The sequence below is a fragment of the Sciurus vulgaris genome (genome assembly GCF_902686455.1).
Source record: "Sciurus vulgaris genome assembly, chromosome: 8".
NCBI classification, from domain to species: domain Eukaryota; kingdom Metazoa; phylum Chordata; class Mammalia; order Rodentia; family Sciuridae; genus Sciurus; species Sciurus vulgaris.
The window spans coordinates 130,283,622-130,301,717 of record NC_136468.1 but is presented as its reverse complement, the minus strand read 5'-3'; the positions used below and the strand labels follow the sequence as shown (position 1 = coordinate 130,301,717).

Here is an 18,096-nt window from a genome sequence, read left to right as displayed (position 1 = left end):
GCGCTGATGTATACACATTTTGTATAAACACTATATGCACAGAACAGATACAACACACAATAGACCTCCCCCGGACAAAAACCCAAACCATTCTTTTCCCCATTGAACAGCGGACTGAAGAAATGTGGCCAATTGTTGTAAAAATAGGAGGATATAGAATAGAAGAGCTGTTAAGGGGTACAGGATAGGGCCACATCTTTATTATCCCCAATAGTTCACGCAAGTCTCCTCCATTAACATGGTGAGAAATCACTAACACCATCAGCGGGAGAAGCCTCCTCATCTTCTTCCTGTTTTTGGGTCTCTGTTTGAGGCCTTGACCAATCTCTCTGGCACCCAAATTGGCAGTTGTGCATCCTGAGTGCTCACCATTCCCCGTACGGGCCGCCACTTGCTGCTTGCCGCCGCTTGCCGCTTGCCACCGACCAGCGGGACAAATGACATGTACTCTTCAGAAGTTCATGAAGCAGCGTCCGCTTTATTCGGATAACACCCTCAATATATAAGCAGTCTCATGCATAAGCAATTGCAACCAGATATGTCCATCCAATCATATTCATTGCAGCACTAATCACAGTAGTCAAGAAATGGAATATTCGGGCACAGCGTTGCATGCCTCTAATGACAGTGACTTTGGAAGTTGAGGCAGGATGATCTCAAGTTTGAAGCCATACAAGGCAATGTAGCAAGATCCTGTTATCACTCGCCTTCTCCTCTGAGCAGCCGCCTGGAGTGCTAATGCAGTCACTGTGAGTCCAAACGACCCGCCGCGCTCCTCCTCCTCCTCCTCCTACTCCTCCGGGCAGGCCCCAGTGTTCAGAAGTGGTCTGAGTCCAAACAGCTCACCACGCAGCCCCTCCTCTGGCAACCGCCTGTAGCTCTGGTGTAGTCACTCCGAATCCAAGCGGCCACGCTCCTCCTCCTCAGGGCAGGCCCCGGTGTCCTGAGTCCACACAGCTCTCCTCGCCACTCCTCCCCTGGGCAGCCGCCGGAGCCCCAGTGGTTGCTCCGAGTCCCAGCGCTGTGCTCAGCGGCCTCCTTTACGGCGCTCCCAGTTGTCCGAGTTCACTGCTCCAGGGGGGGAGGGGCGTCTCGCCGGCAGCTCTACTTCACAAAGTTCCCTGCATTCCGGGACCACCGTCCCATCCGGGACACCTTCCCAACGGGTGAGAGTCACCCGGCTGCTTTGAGTTGGTCCCAAGTGTCTCAATATCTCCTCTTTTGAATCCTGAGTCCTGGAGCAACATGAAATGTAGCCACCTTCTAGGCCGCCATCTTGAAACCTCCTTATTTAATAACTTCTGTGTGGCAACTGACAGAGATAATATCCTCTCTGTGACCTCTGACACTCATATGATACCCTCAATATGGCCTATGACACCCACAATAATTTATCTATGGCTTGAAAAACACAATATCCTTACTTGGCTACTATCATCACATAATATCCTGTGGTCTCCGACACTCACATAATCCCCTCCATTTGATGGCTGTAATATTCACTATGACCTCTAACAGTCACATAATACCATCACTGTGGTCTTGTAAACTCACATATTACCCTCACAGTGACCTCTGACACTGACAACATATCCTTCCTGTGATCTCTATCACTGAAATAATACCCTCAATGTAAAATCAGGCACAATCTTAATACCCTCAAATGTGGCCCCTGACACTGACATAATATCCTGTTTTTTTCTGATACTCACAAATTTCCTCATTGTGGCCTCTGACACTCACATAGTATCCTCACATGGCTTCTGTCATGCACATAAAACCCTCAGTGTGACCACTGACAATAAACTCACTGTGCTGACACTGATCATATATCTTCCTGGGGTCTGTGATACACACCGTATACCTCATTATGGCAAGTGACACTCACAGAATACCCTGTGACTCTGACAGTCACACTATACTCTGTGACCTGACATTCAAAAATATCCTCATTTGGCCACTGATACTGACATAATACCCTCACACTGACCTGTAACCCTCACTCTGACCTCTGACACTTACATAATATCCTAATTGTGTTCTATGACACTAAGATGACATCCTCACTGTGATCTCTGACACTCACATATTACCCTCAATGTGGCCTGGGACAAACATTCCCTACTGTGGCCCCTGACACTGACATAATATTCTCACCTGACATCTGACACTCAAAGAACACTTTCACTGTAACCACTGACACTTACATAATACCTTCAATGTTGTCTGTTACACTTAATATCATTGTGACCTCTGACACTCACATAATATCCTCACTTGGCTCTTATACCCTGAGTGTGACCTCTGACACTGACATAGTACCCTCTGTGGTCTCTCTTACTCACATCATGTCCTCACTGTGATCTTCTGACACTCACATAATACGCTGGCTGATGTGGTCATGGACACTTTCATTTTATTCTCACAGGTGCTTCTGATATTCAACTAATACTCTTACTTTGTCATGTCACACTCCCATAATATCCTCACTGTGAGCCAGTTAGTCATATAATATCCTCACATGTCATTTGAAATTCACACAATGTCTTCACTATAACCTCTTACATTCACTATATACCCTCACTATGGTCTCTGACACTCACAAAATATCCTCACTTGACCTATCACTGACATAATATGCTCACTGTGACCTCTGACACTAATATTATACACTCACTTTGACATCTGACATAGCCATAATATCCTGAATTGGCCTCTGGAAGGTACATAATACCCTCACTGTGACCTCTGACACATAACTTGAATGTGACCACTGGCACTCACATAATATTCTCCCTATGTTCTGTGACTGTCACCTTATATCTTCACCTGATACTGGTACTCACCTACAACCCTCACTGTGGCCTCTGACACTGCCTCTGGCACTCACATAGGATCCTCACTTTGACCTCTGATTCTGACATACATCCTCATTCTGACCTCTGACACTCACATATTACATTCACTGTCACATCTGTCAGGAGCAATAATACATCAAATAGAATTTATATTGACTTGATATCAATAACATTTACATCAATGAATCTATATTGATGAAATGATGCTGATGAATTCACATCTATGAAATGATATCAGTGAATCTACATTGATGTATCAATATCAATGATCTACACTGATGAATCAATGTTGACAATCTACATAGAAGAATTGATATCAATGAATCTACATATATGTATCGATATTGAGATCTACTATGTTGAATCAATATTGACAATCTACATCAAAGAATACAAATGGATCTACATTGATGAATTGATATCAATCTACATTGATGAATTGATATCAATGAATACATCCCGATGATCTACTCTGATGAATTCACATCAATGAATCTACATCTATGAATCAATATTGTGACATACATATGAATTGATATTGATGATCTACATCAATGAATCAATATAGATGGATCTACAGTGATGTACTGATATCAATGAACCTACATCAAGGTATTTATATCAATATTTACCTAGAAGAATCAAAACTGATGGGTCTACTTTGATGTATCTATATCAATGAATCACCACCAAAGGATTGATATGGATAAATCAATATCTTTGAATGTACATCGAGGAGTTAATGTCAATGAAACTAAATGATGAATCTATACCAATGAATCCATATAACTGAATCTGTATTGATGAATCTATAATTATAAACTGATAGAGCTGAATCTACACCAATGAATCAATATCCATGAAAGATGAAACTACACTGAATATAAATACTGATGATCTATGTTGAATCAATAGGTTACTCTATTGATACATCAATATCTATGATCTATGTGATGTATCAATGGCAATGATGTACATTGATAAATTGATACCAATGTGTCTATTTCAATCAATCTGTGTTGATGAATCAATATTTATGAATCTGCACTGATGTAGTTAATGAACACATCGAATCAATATCAATGAGGTACATTGATGATATCAATGTTCTACACTTATGAATCAATATCAAGGATCTACATAGTTGAATTAGTATTGATGAATCTACATCAATATATTGATATCGATGGATCTACGCCAATGAATCAATATCAAAGAATGTACATATATAAATTGATACTGAAGAATCTACATTGATGTACTGATATCAATGATCTACACTGATGAATTGATATAGATGGTTGCGTTTAGTGAATTGATATCAATGATCAACAATGATGAATCTATATCGATGATTTATATCAATGAATCGATATCAATGATCCACCTCAATGAATCTATATTGATAAATCAATATCAATGAACCTACATTGATAACCTACTTCAATGAATCAGCATCAATACATCTACATCAATGAATGTATACAGATCATCTACAATGATTAATGATCTCGATGACTGACATCAATGAAATAAGATCACTGATTTTCATGGATTTATGGATATCAATGACCTACATTGATGAATCAGTATCAATGCATCTACTTTGAGGAATTTATATTGTTGAATCCACATTGAAGAAGTTCTCTGATAAATCTATATGTGTTCATCTACATCAAGAATTGATATTGATGATCAATAGATTAATGATACCGATGATCAACACTGATTGATATTTATGATCTATAAGGATGCATCAATATTGATAATCTACATTCATGAATGGATCTTGATACACATTTTTTAATATATTGACAACTCAATATTGATGAGTCTATATTGATGAAGCAATATCAATAACTCTACATCAATGAATCTATATAGCTAAATTCATATTGATGAATCTGTATCTATGAAGTGATAACAATGAATATACACCAATGAACTGATGTAGATGAATCTAGAGTGATGAGTCAATATTGATGAATCAATCTTTGAATCTACAGCAAAAGAACTAATGGTGAATGGTAGGAAAAAATTCTACAAGTACAAAATTTCAAAAACCACTTCATTTTCCTTGACACTGCAATCCTTTAAAAAATTCTAGGACTTCTGTAAGTTTATTAGAGAGCCCAAAATCACATGGTTTTTTTGACATCCAATTAGAATGCGTGGGAGCTGTTCATTTAGCAAAGTTCAAAACTCCAAACTTCCCAATTCTCATTAGCCTATGAACCCTCACTGTGGCTAGAGCCTGGAGCCCAGCACTGGTTCACACCTGCTGTGCCCTTTGGTGAAGAAACATAAAGCACTATCTTCTAAAGAAGCAACAGATGAAACAAACTACCTCCAGGTCACTTGGAAGCAATCTTGTTCACAGATAAGAATGTTCTTTCTTCACACACAAAGGATTATTATTTGATCTGGAAAATTTACTAGAATGGCACACACAAATACTAAGTTCCAATAAAAATTTATTAAAAGAACAAATGAGAAAATATATGAGTGGTGTTCTCTGTTAAGAAAACATGCCCAAACACATCTTTGGGTCTCCAAACCTTTTTGTTCTATTGCATACACATAAATAAAACTATGCCAGAGTTTAGCAGTGAAGAGAGGAAATGAACAAGGTCACTGAGAAAAACTGGTGTTTCAGAGAACTCAGGAAGGTGCATGGAAAAACAGTCACTGCTTGCTTGCTTTAAATAAATTAAGAACACTTTAAATCAGCAAAGGAAAGGGAAATCTCATGATCAGTTGCTCAAGAAAGGCAAAAAGCAGTAGCTCTTTGTTGATTCTGCTCCTTCTGGATATATGGCTGTTCCCTGGGCTACAAATTCCATAACAGGAAATAAAGGTTGATACAAATAAAGGTTGAGGTGACTTTTTAGCCCATGGCCTACAAATGAGATTCCTACTTGCAAAACCCTAGAAGGGTGCCTGCTATATATTTTCACCACTAATGGTGTATCAGAGCACAACTTCTCAAAGGCCAGCATGGGCATTAATCTCCTGCAGAGCTGGACAGACACCAGAGCCATACTCCAGATATTCTGAACAGGGAGAAGGCCACAAATTTGCATTTCTAACAAGACTGTCCAAGGGCAAACCATGCTTGAACTGAAATGGCCTCAAGTGCTTTGGCCTGGGTCCTAAGGACTCTAAAATCTCTGAATTTGGTCACAATGCTCCCAGGGACTCAAAAGAACAACTTCTTCCAAGAATGCAATAGACTGGACATTCCCACAACTGGTCTTTGCACACTGATGGATATGTTTTCCAAAGAAGACAAAACCAGGCAAAGAGGTGGAGGTGCTGAGGGAGATATGATTCCAGGTACTGCAAGTGAGGTTGACCTTTATCAACAGCCCATTCTCTCACCAGAGACAGCCTGTGTCCTCCAGGGTACTAAAGAAAGAAGTGACTTGTGAGTGAACCTAAAGCTCTGCCAGAAAAGCCTGTGCTGAAAAACCTGCCCACAGGAAGTTTTTCTACTAGAAAGAAATGGTGCAGTCTAGAGTTCAGCAACAGAAGGCCCCCAGTCCAAGGAGGGAAGGGTGGCTACCTGTGGCAGGCAGCAGGGCTGCAGAAGGGCTGTGATGCTGGGACTGCATTTTCCCTGTTACTCCCAGGGGGAACACTGGCACCTGGGAAACATCACCAGAAAAAAGGAGGGAGATTCAGAGCAAACAGGACATGGTCGATATAGTCAGATTCAGGTAAGAACAAGGGGTATGTGAATATTTAAGGTGGAGTGTGGGTTCAATCCCTGTTTGGGGGTATATGAAAAGAAAGCAACATGAATGAAATCTGAGCTTTATCTTAAGAGCAACCCTGCTTTCTGGGTAACCCCAGAAAAGATGACCCTCTGAGTTCTGCAGGGAAGACCTGGTATAAGAATGTATCAACCAGGACACCCTGAACATCCTTGCTGTGACCCAGAAATGATATGGAACATGGGTTTCTAACTTGTGTCTTTTCATTTTTGGGAAAATCGTCTTCAGTGAAACATCACGATGGTCCCCAAAATGTATAACTCTTGGGTTGGAAATGCCTCATAAAGGAAAAATATTTCACCACAAATTAAAGCATTACATATGAGGAAAACTATTTTCTTCTCTTTAAACTTGTTGCATTTTAACATGGAATTGACCTATTTTTTCAGCTACATCTTCCAAACAATTTAATACTTCTATGCCACTAATATTTGTCTTTTACTGATATCTAGAAAACACGTTAAGATGTATCATTTTCAGAAGAATATACCTAAATATTTTCAATTAACATTATTTCTACTACAAAAAAAAAAAACCCTATAAGTCACACATATAGCCTATAGTACAACTTGTACTATAGAGGAAGGCTGATACAATCCTATTTGGTTTGTATAGATTGAGGGTTAGAATGTTCACTTTTGGTCCTTGCCCAGTGGTCTTGAGAAAAACTACTTTATATGGACTCCAGTTTCCTCACTTGCAAAACCTAAGAGGTCAGTCCTGAAACCACTTTCTGTAGCTACAGAACTGTGTTCAAAGTAAATTTTAGTGTCAAGACTAATGTCAAACAAGCAAAACTGCAGGGGTAGAGGGGGACAGGTAGGAATTCCTCAGCCCCATATTCTAGATACTCCACTATGACAAATGAGGGGTACCAAGAAACTGTTGGGATTATGTGAAGTATGACTGGAAAGCAAAGCCTAGGTACCTGGGGTCCTCTTCAGTTCCCAAAACTATACCGACTCCATGTTAAACAATGAGCCTTTAGCCTTCATTTCTATTCTGCTTGACTCTAACTCATTCACTCAGTCAACACGCATTCCCCAAGTACTTACTAAATCTAGGATACTGTTGCTGTAGTGTGGGAAACAGGTTAATGGTACAAAGACTCTTCCTTCTGAGGTTCAATTTCTATACGGAAGAGAAACAGAGAAATGAACCAAGAGATGTATGTGACACAGTAATGAGGGTAGGAGGGAGAAGTATAATGAGTGGGGAGAGACCACTCTATCCACAAAAACACACCCAGTCTGGGCAGGGCTTCCACTTAGCCCTTTCATATCCATATTCTCAGAGATCACTTGTCTCTTCTCCGAAATTCTGCAGCACTTTGGACCATATGTAATTGCCTGCTTCCTATTAGCTATTTTAAGGTACAGGTCTTGTCTTTCTTGGACCATAAGCCTCTTGGGGGATCACAGCTACCTGGGACAGCTATCCTAGGGCTGCATATCTGCTGGTTGCTGTAACACTGCCATTTTAGAATTGCAAATACATTCTTAAGCCTTGCTTCATTTTCCCAACAGAATGGACTAGAATTTTTAAGTTAAAAAAATTACATAAAAAGAGCAGACTCAAAGGAACAAACTCAACAAAACTGGATATGGTAAAAAGTAACAACCTCCAGGTAGAGACCAGACCTTTGTGATAGAAGCTAATGCTAAAACAACTAGCCAAAGCCAAAACAATGGGGAAAGGACCTAAAGAGATAAGTATGGGGGCAATTTTCCATCCCAGGACAGTGAACAGGCAAGGATGTGTAGAAGAAAGGGCAGAGTCCCTCCCCATCACTCACCCCAGCCTTTGCACTGCCTCAGGCAGACCAGTGCTCTACTCTTGTCACTTTCAGGCTTAAAACAGTCACCAGCACCTTCAGCATCAAAGGGCCCCTCACCCTCTTTTTATAGCAGAAAAATATGGATATTTAGGTTTCTCTTTTTAATGTCAGGTTTGACAATTCCTACATACCATTTGTACTTTAATCAGCCACAACTAAGAATGTACACAGACAAAAATCTGTGACTCAAATGTTCACACCAGTACTATTCACAACAGCCAAGAGTTAGAAATAGCCAAAATGACTGGACAGATGGATACATAACCAAAACATGTTATATCCACACAGTGAAGTACTACTTAGTCACTAAGAAGTAGACACACGCTACAACAAGAATTAACCTTAAAAATATAAGGTAAAGAAGCTGCCACACACAGTAGGCCACAAGTCCCATGATTCCATTTATATGGAATATCCAGAACAGGGAAATCCCAAGAGACGTTAGAGATTCATGGATGCCAAAGGTGGTGTGTGAGCAGCAGTGGGAAGCATCAGTGGTAGAGGCTATCCTTCTGGGGTGATGGAAATACCCCAGAACTAGAAGTGATGATGGCTGCACAACACTGAATACACTGTTACTGAATTAACTGTACATTTTTAAATGGTAAATTTTATATTATATGTATTTTGTCACATTAAAGAACACTACTTCAAGTTCAATACAATTTTAAATTGTATTGTAAACTTGCATCTACTCATCTTTAAAATATAACTTGGAAAACATGAGCTATGAACACTAGAAAACAAAACCACACACAAACAGTTGAGTACACACTCCCACACGAGGCTGGGTAGATGCAGACTCTCAGAACTCCACCAATGCAGTTACTAAGGACAGCAGTGATGAGGACTGTGAACTACATTGTTTTACATACTCATGTGTTACCCTGAGAGAAAATTAGCCTTTACTTTACATGAGGTAATGAAAGTGCAGAAGGGTCACATAACTTGTCCAAGATAAAATTGGCAGAGCTTCAGAATCTCAGTTTGAAGGTGATCTCATTTCAGTACATATGTCTTGGCCGCATCTCCACTGACCCACAAGGACAGACCAAACCATTTCCTCCACTGCCTACCCAGAAGAGCACCACCACTCACACAGAACCACCTGGGGCCTCTGCATGTACAAAGCTTCCACCAAGCCCAGCTCAAGCACTGTCCCTGGGTGTTCTCAGGCCAGCAGAGCCTTCACTCTGTTCCAGAGGCCCTGGGAGGGAAGGAAGAGAACTAGGGCCTCCGGGGTTCTATATAACCTGCCTCACTCCAGTCACTCTACCCACAGCAATCTTTCCTTAGCACAAGAGAAAAGAACTGCTTTCATGACCCCACCAAAACCAAAGGTGCCCCTCACTGTGTTAGTGAACAACAGCAACTGCAAACCTGCAAGCAGTAAGATCAGATCAGTGTAACCATTCTGATTGGTCACCACAGTGTTTCAAACACCAGAACACCTGAATGCGTTCTCCGGAGTATCCTGTCCCCAAGGTGTCACAGAGTTCTTGTGACCAATGACTTCAGATCTGTAAACTGACTCATTCATTACTCTCAGGTATTGTTCTTCCTATCATCATCTGTCACATAAAGAAAACCATGGCTGGAAAAGATACCGAGAGAAATAAAAGACGTTAACACAGACACCTCATTTGAATGACCCTCACTTCTAAGGTTTAAAAAAAGATTCTATATATAATTTCAAAGGTAGAAATAACCTTAAAACTAAAATAACTTCAAATCACAGCACAACTAAATTTGAAGAAGTTTCCTTCCCAATACTTGCTTTTCTAAATAGGGAAGGGGCTCTAGCAGTGTGGGAATCAGTCAGGAATATGGTCCCTGCTTTCAGCTCTGATTCCTGTGATTTCTCAGCAAAGGTCAGGGACAATTGTTTTAGGTTTACCTTCATATTTCAACTGCAAAATGAGACATTCAGTGTTGAGTCATTTCTGTTCAGCTGACACTACTACTAGGGTCAGAGAATAAACACTAAAAATAGAAAAGGAAGGTGATGCTGACTGAAAATATTATGCTTGACCTGACAAAACAAGGGGTGCTCTTGCTTTCCCAAAGCTTCGGCTCTCTGGATTAGCAGAAAGAGATCACTGGTTATCTTCATTTGTAAAAAAGTGTAAAAATGTGCCCTGCAAATCCACCTGGTACTTGCCACGCCATAAAATAAGATCTGAGTTAATATTCACAAACCTCAGCAACAAAATATAAGGGCCTTAATTTGGCATGTGGAGTGTTTTTACCACAAAAATTTATTTTAAATCAAAGGCCTGAAGAACAAACATTTACATTTAATAGTAATCAAGGGCTGGGAGATAGCTCTGTTGGTAGTGTGCTTGCAAAGCAAGCACAAGGCCCTGGGTTCGATCCCTAGCACTGCACCAAAAAAAAAAAAAAAAAAAAAAAAAGTAATCAAAATAGAAAGATAAACAGTTAACTTAAGGTACTGCATATGAAACATTTTACACAAATAACCATAGCCTTAGCTCAGTTACTAAATACTTTGTATAAATTAAAATTCTGACTTCTTAATCACACATGAAAAGTATAAAGGACTTATGTTAAAGAAACTCAGGAGAGAAGACTCTTGTAAACAATCTTTTTTTAATGAAAACACACCTATGTAAACCAGGTATACTGGAATTTCTTAAAATGAACCACGTGCACAGAGGCAAGATTCACACAGAAACAAGTTACCTTCTCTCACTCTGAGTCTGTCTCTTTCCTGAGGCTCAGCTCCAGGTTTATTTTAGTGTGCAAATACAGGTCATATAGGAAAGAAAGAAAATCATTTTTACGTGCAAAAGGGGACACATTAAAATGCCCCCATTAGTGCTGGTTCAACTTTACTTTGATCTGCAATATCTATGTGGACAATTTCAACAGTTTTCCATGTGGTTGGATCCAAACTGTGTACTTATAAATGATAGAGAGAAATGAAACAAGAAAACCTAGATTATTCTTATTAGCTAAAACTATTACACTTACATACATAATCTCTATCTTGAATCTTAGCATACATTATGGAGAAAAAAACTGCAAATTATGTATCAAGTTTAGCTGTCTGAAATCTTGAGGGATCTGGAAATTATTATGCCCTTAAGCACTGCCCAAATAAGGGGGCAACACTGAAAAATGAACAGAAATTTGTCAATATCTTTTTATCCTTTTGTTAGTCCTTAAATATAATTTATGTAACCAAATGCATCTGACCTGTGTTAACTCAAATGATATACAACAAAGTCTTGAAAGCTGTTCAGTAATATGCTAGCATGGGAGCCTCAGAATCAGGCTTCAAGCAGCACCATATGCTCTAAAGTCTCTCCTGAATTTGTTTAACCCAAAGTGGTTTATTTTCAGTATGAGGTTGATTCCTCTATACTTTATGTTGGTCATGTATTTCTGAAATTGTATGAACCAATTAAGTACTGTTTAAAAACTGCCAACAGATACACCTACTTGAGAGTTGAAAATGACAGATTAACACAAATAAGGATTACAACATACCAAATCATCTCATTTAGACCCTAAATTTTAGAGAATTACTATGAAAAACAACATGAAATGTCAAATGACTTGAAAGAAAACTAAAGTCAAGTACTGTAAATTAAAATTCAGAAGTTCTATTAAAAGGCATCAATTACAAAATAGAACAGTAAAAGAACAGTAAGAATAAAATTTGCCCCAATTATTAACTTGCAATTCTCTAATAGCATGTCCTATGATTAGAATAGTGTAGTTGCCAAACTGGGGTGTGCATCTAAAATCCAACTATTGGAGCCCACTTTAGAGCTTGTGACCCTTATCTACATTTCTAATGACTTCCCAGATGCTACTGTTGGTTCAGGGACCACAGGTTCTCAGTGCATCCACCAAGTATGCCAGATGCCCTTCCAAGTTTCCCAACAAGCCTTAAGAATTACACATCTGATTTGTTGCTGATGTTCTTGAAGCATGCTTTGGGGATAAATGTGCATTACCTTATAATAAATCAGGAGCTTGTCAACATTTTTGTAAATTATTCCAAGTACATTCTCCCTCCTGACTTCTGGTCATTTCTCTGACATCAACACATAACCCAGTAAGGTGGAGAGGAGGTGAAAATGAAAGCAACTAACTCTGCTATGTTAGAGCAGTTCTGGCAAATATACAGAGATGAAGGCAATCTACACTAATGGCTAAAACTGAATTAGGGGTTATCTGTGTGAATTTGAATGATCCACTCTCTCTGTTCCAGATAGAACGGCTGATAAAAACAGCAACCTCACCAAAGTTGACTCAAGTGTCAAGGCAAGGGACTGACAGGGAGAGGCCATTTGTTTCTGGCTGTTTGCATGACTCACCTAAATCTGACAGTCTGAGGTGGCCAGTGGTTAGTCTAATGAAGGTAAACTTCACTTTTTTGATGACAAAATAAACTAAATGCAGTAATTACCTTTTCTAGGGATTTCTGTGTTGCTAGGGAAGAACTGCAACTTACATTTTCTAATGTTCCCAAGTCTTGTTTGTGTCATGACTCAATTTTAATGAAGAAATCATCTTTCATATATTCATTCTGTAAAAACCCAAGAGAAAAATGACAGTGCTCTTTCACCAGTTGTTTGGGGCTTCGGCATACAGGAGCCTTTTCCAGCATAAGCACCATGCCATGCTTTGACTCTAAAAACAGATCTAACCTCAAGTGTCAAAGAATCATTACCTACTCATTTTTGTAGAATTGTCAAGCAAACCAAATGCTATGTGCTTTTAAATAATTTAAACACTCCTACTTGTCATGCAGCATAAAATGCTAATAAACAAGTTGTGAGGTTTAGCCAGTAAATATGGCTCTAAAAGGAGGTATCAAAAGCAAAATGAAATCAATAGGAAAATTATGATACAAAACTGGAAAGAGCACATTAACCCTGGGGACATGTGGTGGAGTATGGACTGGTAGAGGAAGCACAGGGGAGGAGTCACTCATGTGGCAATGGGTGGTTTTAGTTTTAAAAACAAAAAAACAGGAAGGCTGAAAATAATTACAATGTGGAATAAATAAAGGTGAAGAGTATGAAATATAGAAGAGTTTTACTCAACTGAGGTATAATGGAGAGGCAGGAAATAAAACAAGAAAACTTTCAGAATATTAATTGTCAAAATATTCTGATCCAATATTTTATGACACAATGACTAACAGAACATTTCATAGCTTATGTCTTCAAAATACAGTTTGTACACAAGTGGCACCAAAGGATAACATAGATTATGAGGTACAAATAAAACATGGAGACTAACTTTAAAATAATGCTGAGAAGAATAACGTCACCAGAGGAAAACACTATAGAGTTAATTTAGCAAATGACAACAGCTGTTTCAGAAGTCTGTTATCTCCCTCTCCTATCATGTGGCAACATAAATAAAATGTTGTTGAAAGTACAACAAACTTTCAACAGTGCATGAGCTTTCTTTATGAACTCAAAGTATTCATTTGCTCGCCCTAGAGCCAGCACCATCAGCAAGGACCCAGTGTGGGCTGCCATTTGGAAGCAAAACTATGCCCTTCACAAGAACCACAAGATGAATCCCACATAGCCACTCCTATGCCATCACCTCCACCCTTCTCAAGAACATGGGCACAGGGAGTTCTCTCACCTCAACTGAAGGGCAGAGGGGTGACATGCTGCTGGGTACAAGGCTCACATGTTCTACAGTAGGAGTAGGTGTTTCAGCTCTCATGAAACACCAAGAAGCCCTTGGGAGTAATCGTCCTCACAAATGTAGGAACCTTACTGTGAGGAGAGATACATTAGATATATTTTCACCTGAATCACCAATTTTTCTCTAGTTAACATTCAAAGAAAATTGTTATCAAATATTATCACTTTTGTGTTTAAACAGGGTTCAAGACTGTTATCAACAGTTTACTTCAATCCCAGAGTACCTGGGTAGAAAACTAATGTAAAGAGTAAAAAATGATTGAGAAGGAAACAGCACCATTTTCCACCACTACGGATTCCCATAAGTAGCAAAGAACAAAGTTCCTCTGCTTTAATTATTCTAGCGACCAAGCCACAGCACAAAACCAGCTCCAATATCTTCAAATTTGACTAAATTTCTTCCTTCCAATAAAGATAGCTTAAAGAAGTGTTTTCCTTACATTATCAAAGTAAAGGCACAAAAATCTATCTCCAAGAACACAAAATTCAAAGTTAAAATTTTATTTGAGAAAATAAGGGTCACTGTAAACTGAAAATACAAAGTGGGGATATGATGCTATCTTGCAGATTAACTTAAAACACACACACCATCTTACTCAATTTGGAAGGGTTTAGGAAGCTGGAACCAAGCAAATTTCCCAAATGCTCCCAAAATGAGGGTCTAGGAACTACAGACTGCAAAGAGGGTTAGAAGAGTCATGCCACAATTCTTAGGTCCTTTAAAATATACTTTGCAATAAAGTCATATACATAAATAGTATGAAAATGTCTCAACCAAAAAGTAAATTTGGTCTTGAACAACAGAGTAAACAACATTCATAAAGAATAACCATATCCAAAAAAAGTGACCAATGTGGTAATAAGTTGTGGCATGCTACTGTGTTTTCCTCTTGTGCTTATTTTAAGAATAATTTCAGTAGAGACAGAAGACATGCTTACTAAATCTGCATATAAGAAAACCTCTGAGTATTTTGAGTGACAACACCAAGACTCAGAACAATTTTAACAATCTGATTCAACCAGCTGAAACAAACAAACCCTAACAAAGACAAATGTCAAGTTTCATTTTAAGTTCAAACAGATAACTGTGCAAATAAATAGGGGTCCAGACTTATCTTGACTGTGTTGTAACACAGTAAACTTCAGGTAATAGCAAGACTCACACAGCTGTGTTCAAGTCTACATTAAATAGTGCCAGACACCTGCACTTTTTTAATGTCTCCATTCCTGGCCCCCTGTTTTCTGACAGCTGTCACCTCTTGGGTTACCAGTTTTTCTTTGTCCCACTTCCATTTTGCTGCTTCTAATCTCCTGACAGCTCTAGGAAAACCAGACAAGCAAGCAGGAGCTGTGTACAAGTAACAGAAGGATCCAGAAACTTTAATGAGGTTTGCTACACATATCTTAATTTCACAAACAGCTTTTGCTTTTTTCATCTCTGGCTCTACTGAAGGTGGCTGCAACTGCAGGACACAGGTACTCTATAGGTGATATATTTCTATGGCACAAGCAAATCAAGGAAGACAATAAGCTCTCATGGTTAGACGTTGCTCAGACTGTGTCTGGAATACTGTTTTCAGTTCAAAGAAACAACTATGACATACACAGCAATAATACTAGTTGGTGAGGAAGTCTAGGGGTCTGTTATATTAGGCCAAATAAATGTGCTGGGATGTTTAACCTTATGATCTTTGAAAATGGAACAAAATGTCTTGGCAGGTAGCAGGGTTGGTAGGAGAGCCACCAATAGAAAGTCTGAAAGGCTGCTACAGGCAGCTCGGGCCAGACTCGATATTCACTTCTCAACTGGGATAAAGTGTGAACAATGGGCAAGCATTAAGGGAGAGCAGATTCTGGCTTAAAGAAGACAAATGTTTAAAATGTCCAACAGTAAAGGAGTTACTTTTCTAGGTAGTGAGCTACTTAACCTGAAAAGCACTTAAGGCTGGAGTCTCATTTCTCTGGGATGGTGTAAAAAGAATCCATGAACAGGTTAAACTTTACTCTTTTGGAGGACTGAATGCAGGGTGCTTACCACAGTGCTTCATCTCCAACCCCTCCGTAAATATTTTGAGACAGGGTCTGCCTTAGTTGCTTAGGATTTCTCCAAAATGTTGCAGTGGGACTTGAACTTGCCGTCCTCCTTTGGATTTCATTCTTCAAACTCTGCCAAAACAAAGCAGTATAACATAAATTTATTTGCAATTGATTATCTGTAATATACCTCAATTCATTTTGCTATAAGACTGAAATAAAAAAATGAATATGACCAAGATATGAGTTTAGATTAACATATCAAAGTAAATTATGCCAATAAAATGATTCAGAATCACACCCTAAACAGAACCTGGCAAAAAACCATAATGCTAAAATGATAAAAGAATACATATTACCCTTGAATGGTTTTAAAACATACATCTCTAGATTTAAAGGATCTTTCACTTTAAATCCAATGATTCAGCTATTACGACTCTTGAATCTGAAAATAAAATTATGCCATTTATGCAAGGGAGTATTTGCAATTCCTACAACCCTAAGCAAGTTTTTTTAAACTGCAGGAAAAAAAGCTACCTTTCCTGAATCCCAATGATCATTTGTACTGAATGTCCCTGTTGTTCCAGGACTCCAAAGATGCAGTTGCAGAAGTTCTTATAAGTAAAGAAAGAAGGAAAAAAAAAGAGAAAAAAAACCCTCATCATTGAAAATTACTGGTTAGGACGCCCTCATAAAATTTTTAGATGGTTTCATTCACCACATACATGCTGTGCATTTTGTTTTTATGATACTTCTCACAGAATACATATCTTGAATTTCATGAAAAAAATGTTTCCAGAAACTGTTTCTCTACTACCCAATTGTTCAAGTTTAATAAGATAAAAGTAAGGGATATACTTTCAAACTAATGTGAAAAAAATTTTTATTAAGAAAACTACCTTGAACTTTATAAATACAATAACTTTTTCCAGGGTAGATTCAATAAGGTTGATAGGTGTTTGATCCTGTCCAAGAATTTTGTTATTGGACACACTTTAGGATATGTTTATAGTCCATTTTACCTATAATGCAGTATTGAGGAATTATTTCAAAAGTATATTATTGTATGTTACTATACATAAGAATACTGCATTTTCTCTTAGGTTTTTACAGAGAGATCCCTTATTTCCACCCTTAACCATTTCTGCCATAAAGTCTGAAAACCAAAGTCATTTCTGGATATTAATTGTCACATAATACTGAGTTCCAAGACAGCAAATTCCTTTTCCCCCTACTTGGCTCCCCTTAGTCTTTTATGTAAAAAGGAGGGGAAAATACACACACACACATCACTTCACAGGCAACTCAACTGTCATTTTACTGAAAATTCCCAACAGTTTTACTCATTCCAATTTCTCTTCAGCTGCCATCTCCTTCTTTTATCTTAAAGTAATTGTTTCTTGTTTACATTAGTGATGATTTGTTTTAACCTAGACATTCTGTTGGCTTTCTTTTACACAATGTGAAGAGGGTATTAGTATGCACCAGAATGTCACATTTTGTTTTCATTTCAGCAGCACCTCCACCCCCTCTCCATATTCCCCTTAAATATTTACCCTGAATGTTCACATAATCTTAATCTCCAACAAGAATCAGACACACCTCCTGTTATTCCCTCCCCCTCAACTAAACGTCACTCATCACTCTTTCTTACTGACAATAACAAAAATGATGACAATCTCAAAGTTACAAGGGTCACTAGTTTCAATTCTCAAGAGTAAACTTGTTCTAAGTCCCTCCATAGCTAAAAATCCCTAATCATCTTAGTTGTCCCCTCAGGGTGCATACTAACTTGCTCCCTGTCTCAGTAAATGGAACATACACTGGGGGAGGAAAAGTTAGAAAGACAGAGGTTGGGACACATTTTCAGGGCTTAGAACACTATGTTA

At 38.6% G+C, this 18,096-nt stretch overlaps 1 long non-coding RNA gene across 1 annotated transcript in view; it reads right to left on the bottom strand.

Moving 5' to 3' along the window:
* The window catches only part of LOC306668642, a 118,215-nt gene extending 101,877 nt beyond the window's left edge, over positions 1-16,338 (bottom strand). Inside the window, exon 1 of the long non-coding RNA XR_013765921.1 lies at positions 16,209-16,338. This is a non-coding gene — a long non-coding RNA (uncharacterized lncRNA). The remainder of the gene's footprint in view (positions 1-16,208) is intronic.
* Between the last annotated feature and the right edge of the window lie 1,758 nt (positions 16,339-18,096).